This window comes from Lactuca serriola, chromosome 3 (assembly GCF_051521515.1).
Source record: "Lactuca serriola cultivar US96UC23 chromosome 3, Lser_US96UC23_V15, whole genome shotgun sequence".
NCBI lineage: Eukaryota > Viridiplantae > Streptophyta > Magnoliopsida > Asterales > Asteraceae > Lactuca > Lactuca serriola.
This window is the reverse complement of record NC_136410.1, coordinates 240,879,546-240,902,024: the sequence shown is the minus strand read 5'-3', so window position 1 is coordinate 240,902,024 and position 22,479 is coordinate 240,879,546. Positions and strand designations below refer to the sequence as shown.

Here is a 22,479-nt window from a genome sequence, read left to right as displayed (position 1 = left end):
AGTATCAAAGCCTAACAGATGGCCCAATACCCAAAGCCCAAAGTCCGAATTCCAAACAGGGTATGTACGTGGGGCGTACCCCTTCGGTACATGGGGTGTAGCTCGCCCCATATTGACCAATTGTGGGCTGGTTGAGCTCAAAATTCAGATCCACTACTCAAATGTGCTCTAGAACCATACAAACTTTGAGGCTTTGAATGTTTAGAAAGTCCTTAATACAAGGTCTTAATTCATTAAGACCTTTCTACCATATGCATGAGACACTTATAGCCATTGGGACAACATTTTTATCACTTAGGACCCTTCCTAGGGTCTGAAAGGACAACTTAACACGTCTAAAACATAGTATGCACAATATTTGGGACTTTTGGGACAACAAGAGTACCAAGAAGCTATAAAAGCAAGATCTACACCATACAAGCATAAAGACGGGAGCTTTTTTACCTTCTAGAGCTTCCAAATGACAAGAGGATCCCAGATCCACAAGTTTGATTCATTCTCCATACACCTTGATGCAACTTATTCTTCTTCAACTACTCAAAACACACACTTTTAGCTCTCACACTCAAAAGAGAGGTTAGGGTTTGGGGAAAATGGCTCATAACCATAGTGGCTGAAAGGATAAAGGGTAATGAGCTCATAAGGACACTTATATACCTCCCAAACCCTAAATATTAGGGTTTCACTTTGGCACTCATACGCCTAGCGTACATATGTGTACGCCCAACGTACTAGGGTACGCCCTAGTACACTTAGTGTACTCACATGTACACCCAACGTACCACTCAAGTTACCAAAACCATCTTTTTGCCACTAGGGCCTCCCTTTGCCACTTCTTTCCAAACCAAGGGCCAAAATGACATACTTCAAAGTCCAAGGGATGAATTTGAAATTACTTGAAAGATGGGGTGTTACACCATCTTTCCTAATGCTGCAATTTTTGTTGTTATAGGGTCTCTCTTTTGTCATTTATTGGCTTATCTTCTTTGTAAAACCCTTTGTCTGGGAGTCATATCTGTGACAACCCGAAATTTCTTTTATGAACAATCATTCACTTCCATATAAATCATAACTATTTATGCTATCTGTTAATCATTTTGGGAGTCAGTTTAAGTATTTTAAAGCTTAGTACCTCAAGGAATAACACGAGAGAGGATACTCTGAGCTCGTTTTGCATCATTTTCACAAAATCTCCAAGAGTTAGGAGTTTTCGGTCCAAACACTATTTGGGCCGAAAACCCCCATGAGTATATATATGGCACTTAGCCATATTTTTCACTTTTTCACTCTTTCAAGAACAAGGACCGAGATCCTCTCAAGTATCATCCAAATTTTCCTTCTAGATCTTTAAAATGTAAGTGTTTCTTACCCTATCTAGTGGATTCCTTCCCTATTCAAGTGTTTTTACATGATTTCACCCATGAAATCATTCCATTTATGTAGATCTTCAAGTGTTTAGTTACACCAAGAACACACACTAGTGTTTTGGGCCGAAAATCATCTTCTTTGCTTTCATATTGTAAGTATCTATCTCCTATACTTGTTATCTAGTAAGGATACTTAATTTAGAACCTTGAAATCGCCTTTTTTCCAAGAACAAAAGGGGTTTTCGGTTAGTGCATCTCCCTAAACCGAAAACCCTAAATAAAGGTGTTTAAAATGGCTTTAAGCCTTCCTAATACTTTGTATTAAGTCTAGAACACTTCTTTTCTTGTTGAAAGCCCATGGAAATCACATTATGCATCAAAGAACAAGAGTTTTCGGCCAACATTTGGACCGAAAACCTCTTGGACCGAAAGCCATATGAACCGAAAGCCACTTGGACCGAAAACTCCCTTAAGTGGCTATACAACCCTTAAATGCAACCCTTGATACTACTAGCACTTGAATCAAAGTGTTTTCCCTTATCCTAGGGTGTCTTAACTTGGTTAATTAGTTGTTAAATGACTAATTGTATACATATATGTGTTATTATATGATAAATAGGATCCGTGTGTGTGCTCAAGCCTTCACTTGACACTTAGCATCCTATACCATCCGTTCATCCAAACCACTCACTGCAGGTGAGTTCATACCCCTTAATTAACCTTTGAAAAGCTTTTAAATGTTTTAAATGCTTTATGGGGGGGGGGAATACAAGTTGAACTATGCTAGTTATTAGATCAATCGCATGTGATTAATAACTAGCATACCAAAGGATTTTTCATACTTTAAACTATTTTACCAAACTAATGACTACAAACTGTTTATCAAACTATTTTACGTGTCAAACTCTTTATCAAATTCACTTTTGTATACTAAACCTTTCTTGTATAGTTTTCAAACTTATATGTTGTTAAAAACCATATCTATTACATATATGGTTATATAAATAAGTGTTGAAGGACTTAGGAGAGATAAACCACTTTACTTCTTGTCCTTGTTTGGTTGTGGTCTTAAAGTACCCGGTTGTTTGCCCGAGTGTCATTGAACCCTTAGTTATATATTATGTATATATGTATAGATATAAAGACTTTTACCTCAGTTCAGTACATTCAACCATACGAACAAGTCTACTAATAAACTATAATTGGTATAGTTTAGGGTTATACTACTTACTACTTCTAGGCTAATGAAGCATACAAGAGTCAGTTCATTCATGAGTCATATACAACTATACTATGATGAGAACATATACAACTATACTATGAGAACATATACAACTATACTATGATGAGAACATATACAACGATACTATGAGGAGAAACAATACATTACATATACAAGTATACTTTAACATAAATGTGATCCACTGTATCAGAGCATGCCTTCATTGTCATGCCCTGAGTTGTAGCCAGAATCTCCTAGAGGGAGAGAGTGAGTTTGCATATAGATCTATACTGGATTGACTATCCTACACCTTGCTGCTAGCTACAGCCGGACCTGTAGGTCTGCAGGTGCCAAACGACATACCTTTTTACGACTTACATTGTCGTGTTTTCCAGTCGATAGTATGGTACAATTAATCACATAATACCTTGATATAAATCCGGTTTAAGGTAGTTAGTACAGCAGTAGTTCCTATAATACAACACTACAGTACTACATTAATTTACCCATTACATTTATTTGGTGATCATTTCACTTAAACATTAATGTACAAACTATATTTTGATAATGATAGTTACACTTGGGAAAATTTACACACTTATACGAGAAACAATCATACAAAACTATCGTGCCTTGGTAAAAGGATACTTTTAGTAGAAAATATAGGATTTTCTAGGAATTACAAACTTTTACAAACACTTACAAACATTCACATACTTTTACTACAATCATTTACAAACTCATACATCAAACACTGTTTCAAACATTTTAATACAAACATAAACACTAAATACTTATGAACTCACCAGATTTAATGTTGATACCCGCTTTCAAAATAACTTGTATTCTCAGGTCATCAGTAGACAGGTACCGATGCCAACTTTTAAGAAGATGGAGCACATACAAGACTCCTCTTACATTTTGATTCATATTTTTGGTGTCTTGTATACTACAGAACACACTTGTATTAAAATTATATATATTTAATGCAATGGATGATGTTGTTTACTTGTTTACTATTATACTGTGTTGTGATACTATGCATGACGTCCTCTGCCCCATAACGTTTCCACCGTTCTTAGTTTTGGGGTGTGACAATATCTCCCCTACAGAAAGCAACTTCAAAAATAAGAATTTTAATTCCAAATTTTTTAAATTTAGGTTTCTCTTTGAGAAAGTTCTTCATTTCCGTTTCTTCTCCTGGTTGTTTCAATACACCATTGTTTAAAACTTTCTTGACTTATGATAGGGGTGTTCCTACTTTTCATAGAATTTGAATTTGCTAAAAGCATGATGGATTTGGACATGGTAGATATTGGTTCGATGGTTCATCTTTTTGCAAGGTAAAAATCCATACCCAGTTCTATTAAGAGACATCTTGGGTTTGAAGTTATTTTTGTAAAAAGGGCATCTGTAGCTAGACATATTTGCAAAAATCTTAGGTAAAGGTTCAGATTTTCAACATGTTGGCCAAAGGTTCCAAATTTCATCTGAGATTTTTGGTTTCTGAAAGAAATTGATCTTTCCAGACTTCTTTCTCACCACTGAATGTTGGTTACGTCTTCTTAAATTTCAAACATGTGCTTTTCTATGTTAAAGTTTTCATAAAGCTTTGATTCACTATTCAAACTTGCCTAATTTTTAATACATGGATAACTTTATTCATTATGTTTTCAGCAAAGAAAAGGATTTAGAGTAATGGCTGAAGATTTCAATTGCAAGAAGTTGGAAGAGACCCCAGGAAGAGAAAAATAAGGCACAAAGGGTGAATAGATGGAGAGGAGGGATGGTTATCACATGCATGTACATACAATTAGAAGAAGGGCTACAAAGGTAGATGGTTTTCATACTAATAAGTTTACTTGAAAAAAAATATTTAAATGTAAGTACATTTCTATTTTGGGCTTTACATGTTAGCTATTTTTAGAATATAAAATTATAATCACTTTTAGTAAAATCTCATTTGTTTCATGAAAAATTAGTTATACATTGGTATTATCCTTAAATCTGTAAAAAAAATGTTTCTGTGATGGATAAATAATGTAAGTAAGTTGCTATATATGATTGTGCATATAGCCTTATAAAGAAGAAATGGACGAAACAATGCAAAACCATGAGGTTAGAGTTTTGGTCCTCAGATAAATTTGCCAAATTCTCATCTTTTGTGGTCCTTAAATCTATAAAAATTAGTTATACATTGGTCTACAATAAACGAAAGAACGTTTCCATTGATGTATTATTTTTTTATGCCAACAATTTTTATGCATGACCTATTTTATCTAGATGATTTTGATACCCCCAACAAGTTACTTGACAAAAACAAGTTCTATTGACAAGTCTTATAAAAAAAGGTCAATAGATTTTATAGTTATTTATTTATTTATATGGAACTATAAGAATTACTATTATAAAAAATGTAAAGTAATTTTTGTTATTGAATATTATTTTACTATTTTAATGATTTGATATTGTTGCTATTAGGGCTTAGAACATGAATAAACGACTTATTCTTTATGACTAAAGGGTATAATGTGCATAATTGGTATAATTTGTATAAATGGTATAAAGTGTAAAAATATTTTATTGCACTTCATCTGCCTTTGTTGTATCTACTATTGGTTTTTCTGTATTTAGGGTTAGCAAGAAATAGAACACTCTTTTGTTGCTTACAATAGGCGGAGGTTGCATATGCAAAGCTTATCACATAGGAGAGTAGACAAAGTTGTAATAACTTTCATTTTTAGTTGGTAGTTCACGATTTAAAGTAGTATGCAACAAGGTATATGGCCAAGTTAAAAGGATAGTCTTGCCTTTTCCTCTTTAGTAATCAACATTCATTTTCAATTGGTAGTTCAATATTCAAAGTGGGTTTTTTGGTAGTTGTTAAAAGAACTAATTGCATTATTATAAAAGAAACTTTCATGTATTCCCCTAACTTGATTTGATTTATTAGATATTGCAACATCACAAAAAAATATTTCCTTTGTAGAAAATATAAATAATTTAATAACAATTTCATTGTAAAAAATTAGCTTATTGATGTATGTTATTATCCTTTACAAAAACAACAATGGTTGTTTTAAAGGGTAAAGGTGTAACATCTGGATCCCAGGTACATCATTTTGATTATTTATTTTTGAAGTTTATTGAGTGACTCGACGAGTTGGTGCTACAACTCGCCGAGTAGTGTTGCGAATGGCCATGTGGGTTTAATGATCTACTCAACGAGTCTGAAAGTCGACTCACCGAGTAGGTGTTGGAATGAGAAACCCTAAATCCCCTAGTTTGGGACCTATTTAAAGGCACTTATAGCCTCCTTTTGCAGCCACACTTCCCAGAGAGTAACCCCAAATAATCTTTGAGCATATAGAGAAAGAGAGAGAGGTAACTTGAGCAATTTGGTGTGTCTTTGCAAGGAAGGAGAAGGTTTTCAAGCAAGGAGTAGAAGAAGGTTGATAAATCTGTTGATATTCGTCCAAGAGCTTCTGTTGGAGATATCAAGTTCGAACCTTTCTCTTTTGTTTGAGTAGATCTCTCATCTTGAAGATTAGGGATCTTTTTCTATGTATTTTAGGACTTTGAGGATTTGGGGTTCATGAGGAGGCTTGAACTCCAGATCTGGACCCTAGGAGATCCCTAGCATCTAAAGGTTCCTGCTTTATTCAGCCTTGGTGAAGTTCTTGAGAGAAAAACCTTATTTAGGGCATGTTCTTGGCATTTCTTGCCCAAAGTGCCATGCATGGATGTAAAGTCTGTGACTTTACATGGTAAATGAGCCCTGAGAGTATAGATCTGGAGTTTGGGAAAGTATCCTGGCTTGAAATCATATGAATGCAAGTCGAGTCTGAATGGACTCACGGAGTTGATGAGCCGATTTGGCGAGTATATTAGGGTTTGTCCCGAGGGACTGGATCATGCGATAGCTCGACGAGTTAGGGGTTAACTCGACGAGCTGGACCTTCCTGAGGTTACTAAGAAACAATGGGAATCGACGAGTCGCACGAGTGCACTCGGCGAGTCTGGTCAATTTGGACTATTGACTAGAGATTGACATCTGTTAACTTTTAGGTCTGGTCAAAATAGGTAATGGAGGTCAGGGAGGGGTAAAATGCTCTTTTACTCATTTCTAGGGCTAAGAGTGTAAGAGAGATCAATGAATGGTGTATGTGAGTGTGAGGAGAATATTAATTAGAGATATTACCCTTGTGATAGGCGGAGGCTAGATCGAGGATTCCGAGCATGATATTTTTACTAGCTAGCTTACGAGGTGAGTCTTCTCACTATACTTTACCTAGAATGGTAGTTATGTGTGACCAGAAGGTCTTATGTGCTTATTTGAGTTGTGCATTGTTTGCGTGATATATTCTTATGTTATATTATGTGATGTTATGACCGGACCAGAGGGTCCAATGAGTCGTGGGACTGGAGGGTCCCAACCAGAGCGGACCGAAGGGTCCAACGAGCCATAGGACTGGAGGGTCCCAACTAGACCGGACCGGAGGGTCCAATGAGCCGTAGGATTGGAGGGTCCCACTGAGACACATAGACCGTAGGGTCTTACAGTGTTATAGCCTCGAATGGCTAATGTGATGTAGGTGGTATTTTGGGGAACTCACTAAGCATTCGTGCTTACCGTGTTATGTGTTATGTGTTATGTGTTTCAGGTACTTCCGAGGATCGTGGGAAGGCACCGGTTTGATTGTACACACACACCTGAGCCGGAGTTATATTTTTATGGATCCTGGATTGTGATAAATACTTTTTGAAAACTATGTTGATGATTGATATTTAGAGTTTTTGAGAAATGTGACACGTGTTTTATTGTAACTAAAAATGAAAATTTTGGTTTGAACATTTACGTTGTTACAAAAGGGCTCATAAAAGAGGTTGTGAACTGATAGCTGGAAATAGTTTTGCAAAACTAGGAACAATGTCTTCTATTACCACTGCTGCAAATTCAACTACCTTTGAATCCTCCAAAGAAATTAAAGTTTTCATGCAGATTGCAAGAAGAAATGGTTTGGGATCTATGTTTATGTTTAACAAAGCACCTAATGGCCCATTAGATGATTTGACAATCATGAAGGTACTAAACACCAATAGAAATTAAAGTTGTCATCGAGTCTCCACCATACCAAAAAAAAACAACTTCAAATGGATTAATCAACCTTAACATCTTAAACTAATCAAACCAATTTCAAAATGCCATAATCTATCAATTTCAACAAATAGTATCATACTTTCAATCTTAAACTAAACAAACCAATATGAGAATATTTCACAAAAAAAAAAAAAAAAAAAAAAAAAAAAAGCAAAGAGTTTGTCACATAGGATGCTGGGAATATGTAAGAACAATGTCATCAACATAGAGCAGGATATATGCTAGAAACCGACCACAACATTAAATAAAAAGTGAGCGAGTCACATTCACTCTGTCGAAAACCAATGAAGTTCTGCCTGAGATCATATCAGTTAAGCTCAACAAGGGCAATTTGGTTATAATTACAACTAAGGAAGATTGATTGATCGACTACTAAGATATCATGGTGGTCATAATTACAGCTGTGAAAATTTATTATTCGTCAAGGGTTTGAATATTAAAAAATTGATCAAAGAGATGGTAAATATGGTGGTAAGTTAACAAAAAAATAGTTGATACAAGGATATCATGTATTTTATGCATTCTTTATTTAATTATGAATCGGAAGGAAAGAAAATAAGTGTTGAACGAGAAGGGAAAAACAATTAGCGGTTCTTTTCTATTCCTAAAAGACGAATGTCACATTTTTAATACATTTCAAATATTTTATAATCAATTCGAAAAAATGGTAGTGTGTATTTTATTAAATTATATGTACTTCGTCTGAATTCCGTTAATTTTTTTGAACGATGAGACTCTTAATATCAAAAAAATATAAATTTTTACTTATTTTAAAACATTAAACATAAATTGTGAGTTCCATTTAGGAACAAGAAGTACAATAAATTATAATATTTGTTATACTCTTCTCAAATTTGATATTAAGATATTGATGATTTTTTTAGAAAATATCACTAAAATTCAATTACGTTGTTTTATTTTACTAAGGGTGACTAATTGGGTCATCATGTTTGTTTTAAGTAACATAAAAACAAATTAATTATAAAATGACAAACATAACATGGCAAGACAAATATAACATAACATAACAATTACTTTATTTAATTAATATTTAATAATACGACAAAAAAACACGACAAATAAATGCTAAATCGTATCAATTTCATATCGGATTTCGAATACCAACATGACATTACACAACCCCGTATTTTTTACACTTGACCCGAACATGACAAGGAAAACGAATTTGAATTTCAGTTTCGTCCCAATTTCATTTCGGAGGGTATATTTTTTCGTGTCATGTCATTAATTTTTACCCTTATATTTTACTATAAATAGATCTACATACTATCAAATAGTTTAGCTAAAAAAGTGACTATTAAAATTTTCTTTTAACCATATAAAAATATTATTTTTTATTATTGTTGTTATTATTATTTTTTTTACTATGGGTGTTGAAATTATTCGGCGTTTACCGAAAGGATTCTAATCGTCATCTCAAACTGGCCGATAACAATATGTATTTTCCTTATGCTTCTTATAATATAACATGTTTCTGAATGAAACTAATTACCTAAAAAACTATTCAACATCGTCACTTTGCACTGGTAACGACTAATATATATATATATATATATATATATATATATATATATATATATATATATATATATATATATATATATATATATATACACACACACACTACAAAACCATAGAGTAAATAAAGTTATAAAACAAAAAAGTTAATTTAAAAAAAAAAAAAAGAACTCTAATCAAGGCATTTCTCTTTGCAGAAAAATCTTTTCAATAACCGTTAAACAAACAAAACAATGGTCCCTACTTTCTAATACATATTTGCAGAAGAATCTTTTCAATAACCGTTAAACAAACAAAACAATAATCCCTACTTTCTAATACATATGTACGGATTCACCAACGGGTTCACCAACCCATTTGAAGATTATGAAGCCACGAACCCGCTGAAACCAATGGTTAAGTTATCGTTTCCGGGCGACCGCCTTTACATTTTTACACGATTCCATCCTGCCTAAGTAAACAAATGAAAATTTTGTTCATGTTCGTTTATTTAATAAATAAACGAAGTTTACCACCCTAAAATGATATCTTTGGTGCATTTAATTGGTGAACAGTTCGTCATACTTTGTTTATAGCTAGAAAGAAGTCAACTTTGGAGGCCACATGATGAATTTTTTAATGTGCCAACATCTTAACCAGCAAGCAACACCATGTAAACTTCGTCCATTGTAGATCGCCACATTTTGTATCTTCTCTAATTCTTTTATTTTATAAATTCTTGCATCCACCAACATTTAATCTTTTACTCCTTGGTTGTAACTTGTGTTAGATGCGTAACCATTTTGATTCATTTTAAAATGCATCTTCGCCCTTCTATGTTTACAACTGAATCTCAATCCTTAATAAAAATATTGAGAAACTAACTTTTTAATGTTATTCATATTATATGCTAAGATAATATAAAAAATCTGCTTTCTTAACCAAAGAAAAATAAATTATCTATTTTATGCACATCTAAACTACAATAAGTCAAAGGTTAGAGAGAGATACACACAAAAGCTGAATTTTTTTATACAACTTAATCATATTCAATAAATATAATCAGCAGAAAATAAAAGCAATTTATTGTCCATGTTAGCAACTGTATATTGAGACGCAAACAGATCTTTCAACAATATACATATATACTTATGTCATTAAAACTAATTCTATTTTCTAATGTCATTAAAACTAATTCAATTTCTTAAAACCATATTATATGCAAAGTTTAGTAATTGACCAAGTTCTCTTCCTCCTTGCAGGGCTCTTTTCATTGCCTGCAACCTTGCATGATTCCTTGTATTCATGGATAATTCAACTCCAAGGCTTTGAGGTTTCACAGCTCTTTCATTGAAATAGTCAACTGATTCCAATAGCAATTGAGTCTGCACATCAAGACAACAATCAGTATATTCATGGTGAATTTTCTCTTATATTAACTTGTAAAATAAAATAAAAAAGGAAATTTAAATATCTAGTAATATACCTTCACAATAACCTTGTCATTCCACCTCACTTGTGTTATGGCAGGGGATAAGGGGCCAATAGTAGCCTCCTTTATTACTCCTTTCTTTCAACTTTGGGCATCTACTGATTCCCAAAATCATAAGTGAAGCCAACAACATTTTGGGCAGTTGCCAATGTTGAGATGTTGGAGGGATGTGAGGTGTTGGAGTCCCATTGAAAACAATTCCAGTTTCTAAAAACCATTTATGCAAAGAGTAGTAAGAGATGAAGGAAAATTTTGTAGTCCCCACTCTGAGATGGGCTTCTTCAAACCTATTTTAAGGAAACACAACTGTGGAGGCCAGCGCCCAGGTGGAAAGGAAGCATCCATGTTTATACATGTTTGTTTCTCTAGATGAGAGTTTGTAGGCTTTTCAACTCATCAATCCCTAATGGAATGGAATCTTATCCAAAAATGGAGTATCCCCAATGTCAAAATGCCGCAACATTTTAAGGTTTGAAAAGCTTTCGGGCTACTTAATTAGCCCGTGACAGCCAAAAACGATACACGTTTGTGAATTATAAAGATTGCAGATATTTTCTGGTAAATGTGTGATACTAGTTCGAAATAAATTAAGATACCGCAAGTGCTTCAAACTACCAATGAATTCAGGTATCTCGCTTATGCTAAGATGACTCAAATTTAGGACCCTTAGCAGCGGTAACTCGTGAAGTAAGTTGGTGAGGATCTTATTTGATAAGTAAAATGTTTCCCAATTTTCTTTCACCTCAAATGATACTCCTAAAAATGTTCTTAAGCTTTTAGCTCTTATGAATGCCTCGAACCTTTTGTAAACCATGTAATCCTCACAAGCAAATGACATATGGAGGTACTTTTCCAAAGCTTCTTTCCTAATTTCCTTTTTTATCTCAATACCTAACCTTGAAAAAAAATCTCCAGCAACAGATGTGGCCAAGTCATTTATGAGGTCATGCATCACAAACAACAATCTGTCATTAGACGCATGTAGAAAGAATGATCTTGATTGTTGTTGCAAAAACCCTTCTGCCATCCACAATAGGACCAACTCCTCCTTATCAAACTTATAGTCCTTGGGGAACACAGGGCAATATGCAAACAACTGCTTCAAAGATGCAGAAAGATCCCGGAAATTAGTCTAAGAACCGGAACAATCTCATCTCTCTTTCCTTCCATTCCTTCTCATATGTTTTTGTCCTCAGTAACCTTCCAAGTGTTCTTAAAGCCAAAGACAAATAGCTTTCATTCCATACATCATCTAAAACCATTAGAAAACATTTCTTCACGAGCTTCTCTTTAAGCATTTCTTCAAGTAGATTCAAATCTGCAAATTCCTTGTTTTCCTCCGTCACCAATTGATCCATAACTTTGCTTACATTGAAAATCTTGATCTCATGAGAAACACAATCCAAATCCCTGAGTTTGAAGTGATCCTTCCCTCCCACTTCACCATACAAAAGTAGAGTGGTTTTACCAACTCCACCCACACCAACTATGAACACAACACTAAAATTTCGATTACATGATTCATCTTCACCCCCCAAAAGCTTTTGAAGCAATACCTTCTTATCACCTTCACGCCCAACAATACCACTTGCATCTACCAAACAGGCTTCATACCTGATAATTTTTCTCTTTTCATTTGTTACCATAGTTAAACCCAGATTACATTTTCGCTTACTATTTCCTGCAACCAGGAAGTAATATCATCTAAATTGGCATGGATCCTACTATTTTAGGGAGAAATTTGTGCAACAGATTGGGATAAGTCTTTTTACCTTGCTAGTTGTGGAGAACATTCAGCCATCACTTAACAGCTTCATCAGTTATTCCCTTCTGAGAAGTAGATCTGGATCGTATAATAAAGATACGGGTAGAATGGATGCAAAAAAAAAAAAAAAAAAAAAAAAAGAGATATAGATCAAATTGACGGAGAGAACGATTTCAAGTATTGTGTAGAGGAGAGATTTGGAATTACACCAGAATTTGTCGCCCAAAAGATTTAAAGTTGCAATTTCACGAAAAATTAACAGAATCTAAGAAACACCGTCAATAACAAGATTCAAAGAAACGAAGAGATAATGCAAAATCTAAGAAACGCTCTCAATAACAAGATTGAATGAAGAACTACCGGATAGTATTATAGTGTGTAACATCTTTAACCCTAATTTCTATCCTCTATCTCATCTCAAAGATGAACGGTTAATATGCGTTCGAGTCGAAGGAAATGAAATATCAAATATGTAATATTTTTCGTCACCACCGAATTTTCTATTTGTTTTGTAAACTTTTCTTAAATTAAAAAACTTAATTTATTAAACTCTTCTACCTATACGTACAAACTTATATTTATATTGAATTTCTACGATGGTATAAATTGCAAAAAGATAATTATACAAACCAAAAATACATTTTTTTTATAAAAACAATTAATAGATATCTTATTTTAGATAAGGTCTACTCGTCTAGAGTCAATTAGTCAAGAATTAGATAAGGGTGGATGGGCATGGTGTTACAGGCAAGAGTGTGTGGTGAGAACTGATTCGAGGCGTAGGTGAGGGTGTGAATTAGTCTCATAGCATTTAATGAATCATGATTCAAATAAAGAGTGATTTACCTTAAATTTTGTCTTCCACGTCATTTTTCTTTATTTTTTTCTTCCTTATCAAAAATCATATCAAAAGTGTGTTGCGAAGTGTAGGTATTGAAGGAGGGTCGTGTACTTGCATTTGCTATTAAATTAAATATATATGGTATGCAAATAATACAATGATACAATAAACCATTAGGTTAGTACAAAAAAACTAATAACAAAGAAAAAAAACATATAATCGAACCATTTTGAAAAACTATCATTTTGGTGTTTGAAAAAAAAAAACAAAAATGATGAGTGTTTGGTAAAAAAACCATTTTGAAAAACTGCCACTTTAGTGTCTGAAAAAAAAAACAAAAATGATGAGTGTTTGGAAAAAAATATCATAGTTTGGTGAAAAACAAGTAGCTTAGCATGATTTTTGATAACAAAACTATACATAATAGTTATTATATATTAAAAGATGATGCAAGGTAGAAAATCTCATATATAAATAGAAAAATTATCCATGGTAATGGCTAGAAAAAGACCAAAATTTTAAATGAAATAAATGTTTAGGTGGTTTGTAAAAAAAACAAAGAGTCTAGGAATAATTTCTATAACTTTGATGATTTTTGAATAACAAAGAAGAATGAATGGACTATTTCTGCAAATTGGATTCAAAACTCAATAAATACAGTAAAACGTTAGTTTTTAAAGGTATTAAAAAATAAATAAACAAAAGCCTCCAAAAGATTCGAACCTAGGCACCTCTCGTTACTTGGCACATTACTAACCATCTAGTCTAAGCAAATGTTGCATATATTTTAAACACAATTCATATATATAAAATAAAAGACAGTTATAATTTTGGGACGCCAAACCGTAACGAGGCCCGGGGCCATCGCCCAGCTTGCCAGCCCTATTGGGCCGGCCCTGTATTGAAGCTTAAATTGTATGGATGCTTGATGATGTGGTAAAATGTGTGTGTGTGTATATATATATATATATATATATATATATATATATATATATATATATATATATATATATAGGACAATTCACTTGACATTAATAAAAATTAGAGATTTTGAGATTCAACCTCAGCCACATATTTCCCATTTATCGTTCTAATGTTCCAGCATATCAACAGCAACGGGGTATGACTAATCATAAATGATTATATAGCAAAAATGTATAATCTTATAAGATTATACATGTTTATATTTATATGCTTAATCATAAATGATTATATATATATATATATATATATATATATATATATATATATATATATATATATATATATATATATATGTGTTCACAGATTGAATAATCATAAATGATTATGACAGTTGGTGGCAGAAGAAGTGGTGATGACAAAGGTGACGGTGATATAAGTAATGGAGGTGACAATGATGGGGTTGGTTGGCGTCAGATGTGGTGGTAATGGTGGTGGCTGTGGCGGTTATGGTGGAAGAGAAGAAATGAATGGACGGCGCTGTATAATCATTATGATTATAGCAGGCCTGTTGAGCCGGTACGTCAGAGAGTTAGAGCGGCAGATGTGAAATATATATATATATATATATATATATATATATATATATATATATATATATAAAGTCATGATTTGAAGTGTGGTGAGAACTGACTTGAGGTGTAGGTGAGGGTGTAAATGATTCTCAGAGCATTTAATGAGAGCAGTTAATGAATCGTGATTAAAATAGAGAGGAGCCTTCCTTAATTTTTGATTGCGACTTTATTTTTTTCTTTATTTTTTTTCTCACCAAAAATCAGGGTATGTGTGGGAAGCAAGCTTTCTTTATTTTTTCTTTAAATAAAAAAATTGATTTTTAAGATTTATAAACTTTTTTAAATGAGTAATAAACATAAAAATTAATTAAAAATAAAAACCACTTCATTAATTAAAATAAAAATTACATAAAAAACAAAAATTTAAATAACTAGAAAGAAGTGTGGGTTTGAAGGTTAAATTGTGTGAAAATCTATAGATACGGTAAATGATATATATATATATATATATATATATATATATATATATATATATATATATATATGGGGATAGGGAATATGCATTACAGCCCCACCTAAGCTTAGGTACTAAACCTCTTAAAAATAAATTGTTTTACTATATAAAGATTACGGTTAATGGATTCACGATTAATATTTCAAGATGTAAATTCAAGATCGACATAGTAAGGTTTAGGGTTTAGAGTTTAGGTTTAGGGTTTAGGGTTTAGAGTTTAGGTTTAGGTTTAGGGTTTAGGGTTTAGGGTTTAGAGTTTAGGTTTAGGGTTTAGGGTTTAGAGTTTAGGTTTAGGTTTAGGGTTTAGGGTTTAGGGTTTAGAGTTTAGGTTTAGGTTTAGGGTTTAGGGTTTAGGGTTAGAGTTTAGGGTTTAGATTTTAGGTTTAGGGTTCAGGTTTAGGGTTTAAATTTAGGGTTTAGGGTTTAGTAATGTTCATTTGTGTGAAGTAATAAACGTTTATTGAAGAAAGAAAACAGAGATGGTAAAACGATAATGAAAGGAAAAAAATGTTATAGATGATGATATATTTACCAAGTAAAACCAAACCGGGTATATTTAGCATGATAAAACGACATATTTTAGAGGTTTAGTACCTAAGTTTAGGTGGGGTATATATATATATATATATATATATATATATATATATATATATATATTAGGTTAGAGACCTGTTGAAACCACGAATTTATAAAAATATTATATTTATAGTCACAAAATTACATGTGACACAATAAATAAGAGGGTGGTTTGTGGTAAAAAAAGATTTTTATTTATTAGAATAGATTTGAGATTATTTATATTTTCTCATAATATATGTCAATAAAATAAAGTTTATAAATTTTAGATATAAAATTAAAATAAATATTCTAAATAGTTATATAGATGGTTTTTGTATATATTAGGAAATATCGTTAGATTTTGTATATATATTATTAGAAAATCACATTACTTAATTCAAAATTCTAATTTCAAATTTAATATCTATCTTGATTTATTTGAATTTAAAAAATTGAATTAATATAGAAAAATATCTAAGGCTGCTATGTGTTAACATGAGGACAAAAGATAAAATTTTGAACTAATACTTTGGAAAAATGTCATGTGGCACCAGTTATTTTTATTTACTTTATATATATATATATATATATATATATATATATATATATATATATAGAGAGAGAGAGAGAGAGAGAGAAAGATAGATAGATACATAGATAGATAGAGAGAGAGAGAATTTTTTTTTTCAACAGAAAATCATTATTAATAAAGGAACTAATGAATCAATTCAAAACGTCGAAATTTAAAGCGGTCGACGGTAAAATAAAGGGTTGTAGACTTTTACAATAGACGTACATGCATCAGATTATAATAGAATTCACTATTTCTTTTTTAGTTTAATTTGTTTTATGCCATGCTTTTTATCAAAAAAAAAAAAAAAAAAACCCCGAATTTACCATTGTTCGTGATTTTTCGTCCACTTTCCATAGAAATCCATATTGATATATAAAAAATAATTTTCTTTTCAAAAAACTCACTTAATTTTCTTTGTTTGTTGAAAAGTAGGTCTATTTTTTATATAATAAGATTAATAAATATATCAAAATTCATACATTTTGATACTCTTTAAACATAGATTCATATTTATGTTTAAAAAAATCGATATTTCAGTTCAGATTCACATTGTGAACCTGTTGAGATTCACATTGTGCATAATAGTAAGTCAGATTTTGTCGCACCCCAGAATCTGGACGGCGGAAACGTCCGGGGGCGGATGATGTCATTGTATAGTATCATAACAATTGAATATAAATGGACATAGCAACCCGCACAACATACATTAAAAGATATAAACTTTTCATTTTTTACATAGTGTATTTGTTCAAAGTTTACACAACATTAACAGAAAAGTAACAATTCCAAAGTGCTACCAAAAATCCAGTTCACGACGTTGTAAGTACCTGCTTACTGGTTCCTTAAGAATACAAGTCATTTTGAAAATCGTCAACAATGAATGTTAGTGAGTTCATAAGCATTTTGTAGGGAAATCGGTTTGTATCTGTTTCATTTGAAAAGTATTGAATGTTTCTAGAAAATCTGATATTTTCTATGATAGTGAATTGTATGGATGATACCAAAGACAGAAATTGTATGTATGCATGTTTCTTTGTATGTTCCCAGAAAATCCAATATTTTATGATGAATCTGTAGTCTTAAATCCTAAGACCGGAATAGTGGTAATAGTATACTGAAAAATAGTTTGTAGTTTTATAATTTATAAAACCAGTGGAGTGTGAGCTTCCCATAAACCAATATCGTATTGTTAATCCATATGTGAGTCATTATAACCATGATTGATATGACTGTATGCCTGTTGAGACGTTCTTCAGGCGTCGGAAATAGGTAAGATATTTGTCACCCTAAACTGACCCGTCTAGCTATAGCAAACAACTCAAGTATAGGGGTGTCAGTCCATGTATAGATCTATACACAACTACCTCGCTCTCCCTCTAGGAGACTCTGGTTATAATTACAGGACTTAGAGTGTACGCTAGGTAGGTACAATGAAGATAGAGCGTCCCTCTAGAGCATTAACAGATTTACGTGAACTACGACTCCTTTCTTGTATCATGAAATAGTTACACTTTTTGGAAATTTGTGACAGGTGTTTTATGACACGCGTTTTATGAGTTTCATGACATGCTGTTTATGACACGCAAACTATTATGTCAACGGTTTGTTTTGTATTCACTTTTTGTGTAAACTATTTATAAAACTCCATATAAACAGTTAATGATAAATATGTCTACTAGTAATATATGTTGTAAAAATAGCATAATATACTTGGGTTTTAAACCATCAAAATATTGACAACATAATTACGACTATTTTTATTAATAAAAGAAAAATATCAAACTTTGTAGTTGTGTTTAACACCTTTTTACCGGTTAGTAAATTTGTAACACACAATATTTTTATTTTGGGTTAATTCAATCAATCATGATTTTTATGTAACAAAATGATAACAAAAACATGTTTCCTAGAGAATACCCAAGCCGATTTTGAGCCTCCTAAACCTCTCTCATATTCTTCCAACTTGCTACTTGGTGTTTGTGATCCATTTGAGGTGCAACAATTGAGGCACTAAGCTCTTGAAAGTCAAGATCTACAAGCTATAAGTGAAAGGTATTCTTCTAACTTAGATTTGTGTTATGATTTCCGAAAATTGTATGCTAGTTAGGGTTAATGCTTTAGATAACTTGATTTGCATGTATATAACTTGAGAAAAACATAGATCTGAAGCATTAGGGTTGCATGTACACCATTGAGATGTTGTGCTGCTCAAAACCCATCAGTTGAGTCATTGTTAGTGTCTCTAAAGTTCATCATTCTTCATCAACTTTCAAACCTCCCAAAAAGATCCAAAGAACTATAAAGCTTGTCTTTTCTTCATCTCTTCTTTGGTTGGTGTTTTAAATCTTTCTACAACTTACCGGATGATCCTTGGTAGGATTGAACTTGTTTTATGTTATTCAAATGGTCGAGTCTTCTGTTGCTAAATATCATGTTTTTTCGAAACTAATTTTGAATAAAAACCCAACATTATGCAATATATGTAAGCAACTAACACAATCCTACACATTATACATTTTAGGCATCCAATTCCACTTTCCTTCAATCATAAAAACCACTTTCATACAACACATTTAAACACAAAATAAAAATAAATTATACCTAAAATCATGAACCTTAATCATAAAACATGATCAAAATCAGTTTCATACAAACAAATTATACCTAGAATCAGTTTCATACAACCAAAATCAGTTTCATACAACCAAAATGAAAAAAAGAGAGAAAAAAATAAAAAAATCAGGACTAGAATTACTTACCTCCGGTGAATGTACAGAATCGACGGTTGTCGATAATGGTGGTGATGGTTGGTCCAGAAAAAAACTCAAATCTTCCTACAAAATTCAACCCAAAAACCTCAAAAAACTTCAAAAAACCTCCCTAAAGCATTAGAAATCAACATAAACCCGAAGCAATAAACATATTACCGATTAAAATAAGGTGGAATGTGTTGGAGTTACTGCTTCGCCGAGAGAGAATTAGGGGAGTTCGGCTACTGTGAATGGCAATGAGTACGGTAACTGAAGAAGATAAACCCTATATTGATGACATGTTTTTCGGTATAGGATAAATGACATGATGTCGTTTTAACCTTTTCCTGCTTAATTTAAAAAATCGAAAATAATTAATTTTTTCCGACGACTTGTTGTCAACACACAATTCACTCGGATCAACCTACCTCTGTACTAAGAACTTGTCATTGGTATAGAGGTCAAAGAAATGACATCTTTCTAGTTTATCTGCGACATTAAAATCAAAAAATAGAAATTATTTATATAAAATGTATACCCACAACAAGTCATCAGAATAGATTTTCAGAAAAACGGGAATTAGTTTTATTTTCGCGCCCTACCCACACAGACAATATGTCATTGGCTCAAAAACTAGTCAACTTGGCATTTGGTCAACCCTGTTCCGATGACATGTCTTTCGTATAGCCCGACTTTAATTTATGGACAACAGCTGTCGTCGGAATTGGTGTCATCGGAACAGCGGTGCATTCTTGTAGTGGTTATATGGTCTGTAAATGATGATTTTAGGGACCAAATTTTAGGTAGCCATTAAAAGGGATTTTTTTTAATTTTAATATTTTTTATTATTTATTTATTTATTTATTGTCGTGATACCAACAAACCAGAAAAACACAAAAACAACAATCCTCCCGATGTGTTTTGATAATTCATTACCTTTGTAGGTGTTATATTCAGGTTGTGACTGGTATCATTAAAGGCATCCACAAATCATTTCCCATCTTTTTGTTTCGAAACCCCAAGCAATGCTTTTCATCCTATCTTTACATGTCTATGGTAGATTTTTTTTTTTTTTTTTTTTTTTTTCCTGTGAAAAGGAATCTAGCGAAAATCAAGGAACAAAAACATAGGTTTGGAACCTCTAGTCTCTAAAAAAAACAAAAAAAAAGATATCCAGAAAAAAAAAAAAAAAAAAAAAAAAGGAATGAGGTCACATAAATTATCAAATCGTAATTTACCCACTCAGTCACTCACCCACGAGGGTACATAAAACAATTAATTCTAACGAAATAGTAATTGTTAATATCAATTATCTAACTCATTTGGAGCAGTTTCCGATGATGAAACGCCGGTAAGGTACAAAGATTCAACATGCAAAAACGAGTAAATCGTACAACAGGGAGCAAGAGAACGTAGTTCAACATTTGATTTTATTCTATATATAGAGTAGAAAAAACTGATCTTTTGTTATTTTCTAGGCATTTTATAGTACAAAGATTCAAACTATTTGAAGTACCAGTAAACTCCTTTTTTCTCCGTGTTCTCATCTGGTTCAACATATATGCACTCCTTTGTATCTCGCCACATGGCCTTAAGCACTGGAGTGTCGTCGTACTTGTAGTAGTCACCTAACATAGGCTTCACAGCCTCTCGAGCCTCGATTGCATGATAATGTGGTATTGTTGGGAACAAATGGTGAATCACATGAGTTTGATTCGCGTTGTGGAAAACCCTATTCAAGATACCAAAATCGCGATCTATGGTGGATAAAGCACCTCTTAGCCAGTCCCATTCGGTCGAGTCATAGTGTGCGATGGATGGGTGTGTGTGATTTAGGTAAGTTAGGATGACAAAGAAAACACTCATCACAAACAAAGGAATTCCGTACAGAAAAAGTGTAGCTTTTACGCCTTGTTTCACAGAGAAATGGTAGAACACATAGAGAACGGCCATGATTCCAACATCAGATACCAGAACCTGACGACGCTCACTGCTGTTAAAGATACCACTTTGTGGTAAGAAATGGTTTGCAAACCCTTCGTAATCACGACCATAAACGTTAAAGATTAAGTACAAAGGCAAGCCCATGGTGGTGCGTAGGATAAGAGTGAACACGTTGCCTGGTCCGTTGTTCAAAAACTCGGTGAAGAACGTATCAGACTTGCGTTTTGGAATGTACACCTCGTCGTACTCGATTGAATTCGTGTGTGCATGGTGGCTCCGGTGACTGTACTTGAACGAGAAGTATGGCGTTAGGCAGACAGAATGGATGAAGAAACCAACCGCGTCATCTATCCATTGGTATTCGCTAAAGGCATGATGGCCACATTCATGTCCAAGAACCCAAAACCCAGTGAGAATACTACCTTGAGCGAACCAGTATAGTGGCCAGGCAACGTAGGAGAGGGGTTGAGGAAGCAACGGTATGTAATTTGCTGCAAGATGGTAGAAGACATAGATGATGATGAGATCCCGAAAGAAGGAGGCAAAGGAGTGAATAAGAGAACGTTTGAAACAGTGTGGTGGGATGGTTTTTTTAAGGTCACCGATCCCAAATGGAGGTTTGGAAATAGGAACACGATCGAGTACATGTTTCCCTGTCATTTGGCCGACAGCTCTAATGGTGGAAGCTTTGAATAAGATGCAAGTATAGAAGATAGTTATGCTTTATAGGTGTGGAAGTTGGAGCGTACTACTATTTACACTTGATTTTTGTTTCTGTTGACCCTCGAGAGAGCTCCAACGCTCACTAAAAAAACATTATAAATTGGTGAGGTTTTAAAATTAAATCTTGGATTATTGCCATAAAAGCCCTTATATTTAGGGCATTCACAATACATTGAACTCTATAGAGTTCAATGGATTGCCACATCATCATTCATTATTTCATACAATTCTATTCATTTTTATCTCACAATACATTAAACTCTACAAGTTCAATGGAACATATTAAAAAATATTTATTTAAAGATTTAAAGAAGGTGACATTTCACAATGGTGGAGTTGTATCCATTGAATGACAAGTAGGCATGACATCTCATTCAACTTCTCCATTAAACTCTCCATTGTGGATGCTCTTACATAAAATGTGTGCTTATATCCTAAATCCATTTTATGTTCATTAATGTTGCACATTTGCATTTTTTAAACATTTTAGGCGTAGGTTTTGAACAAGTAGCCGGTCACCTGATGATTATACATTTTTTTAACCTTTTAGCCGG

At 32.9% G+C, this 22,479-nt stretch overlaps 1 long non-coding RNA gene and 1 pseudogene across 1 annotated transcript; both read right to left on the bottom strand.

The window, feature by feature from the left end:
• Positions 1-10,327: 10,327 nt before the first annotated feature.
• LOC145093768 (uncharacterized) lies at positions 10,328-12,935 on the bottom strand. Its single transcript, XR_013703086.1, has 3 exons — positions 12,533-12,935; positions 10,755-12,441; positions 10,328-10,653 (listed from the first exon to the last, which is right to left on the bottom strand). It is a non-coding gene; the product is annotated as an uncharacterized LOC145093768 (long non-coding RNA).
• Positions 12,936-20,671: 7,736 nt separating this feature from the next.
• LOC145093767 (delta(12) fatty acid desaturase DES8.11 pseudogene) lies at positions 20,672-21,953 on the bottom strand (annotated as a pseudogene).
• Between the last annotated feature and the right edge of the window lie 526 nt (positions 21,954-22,479).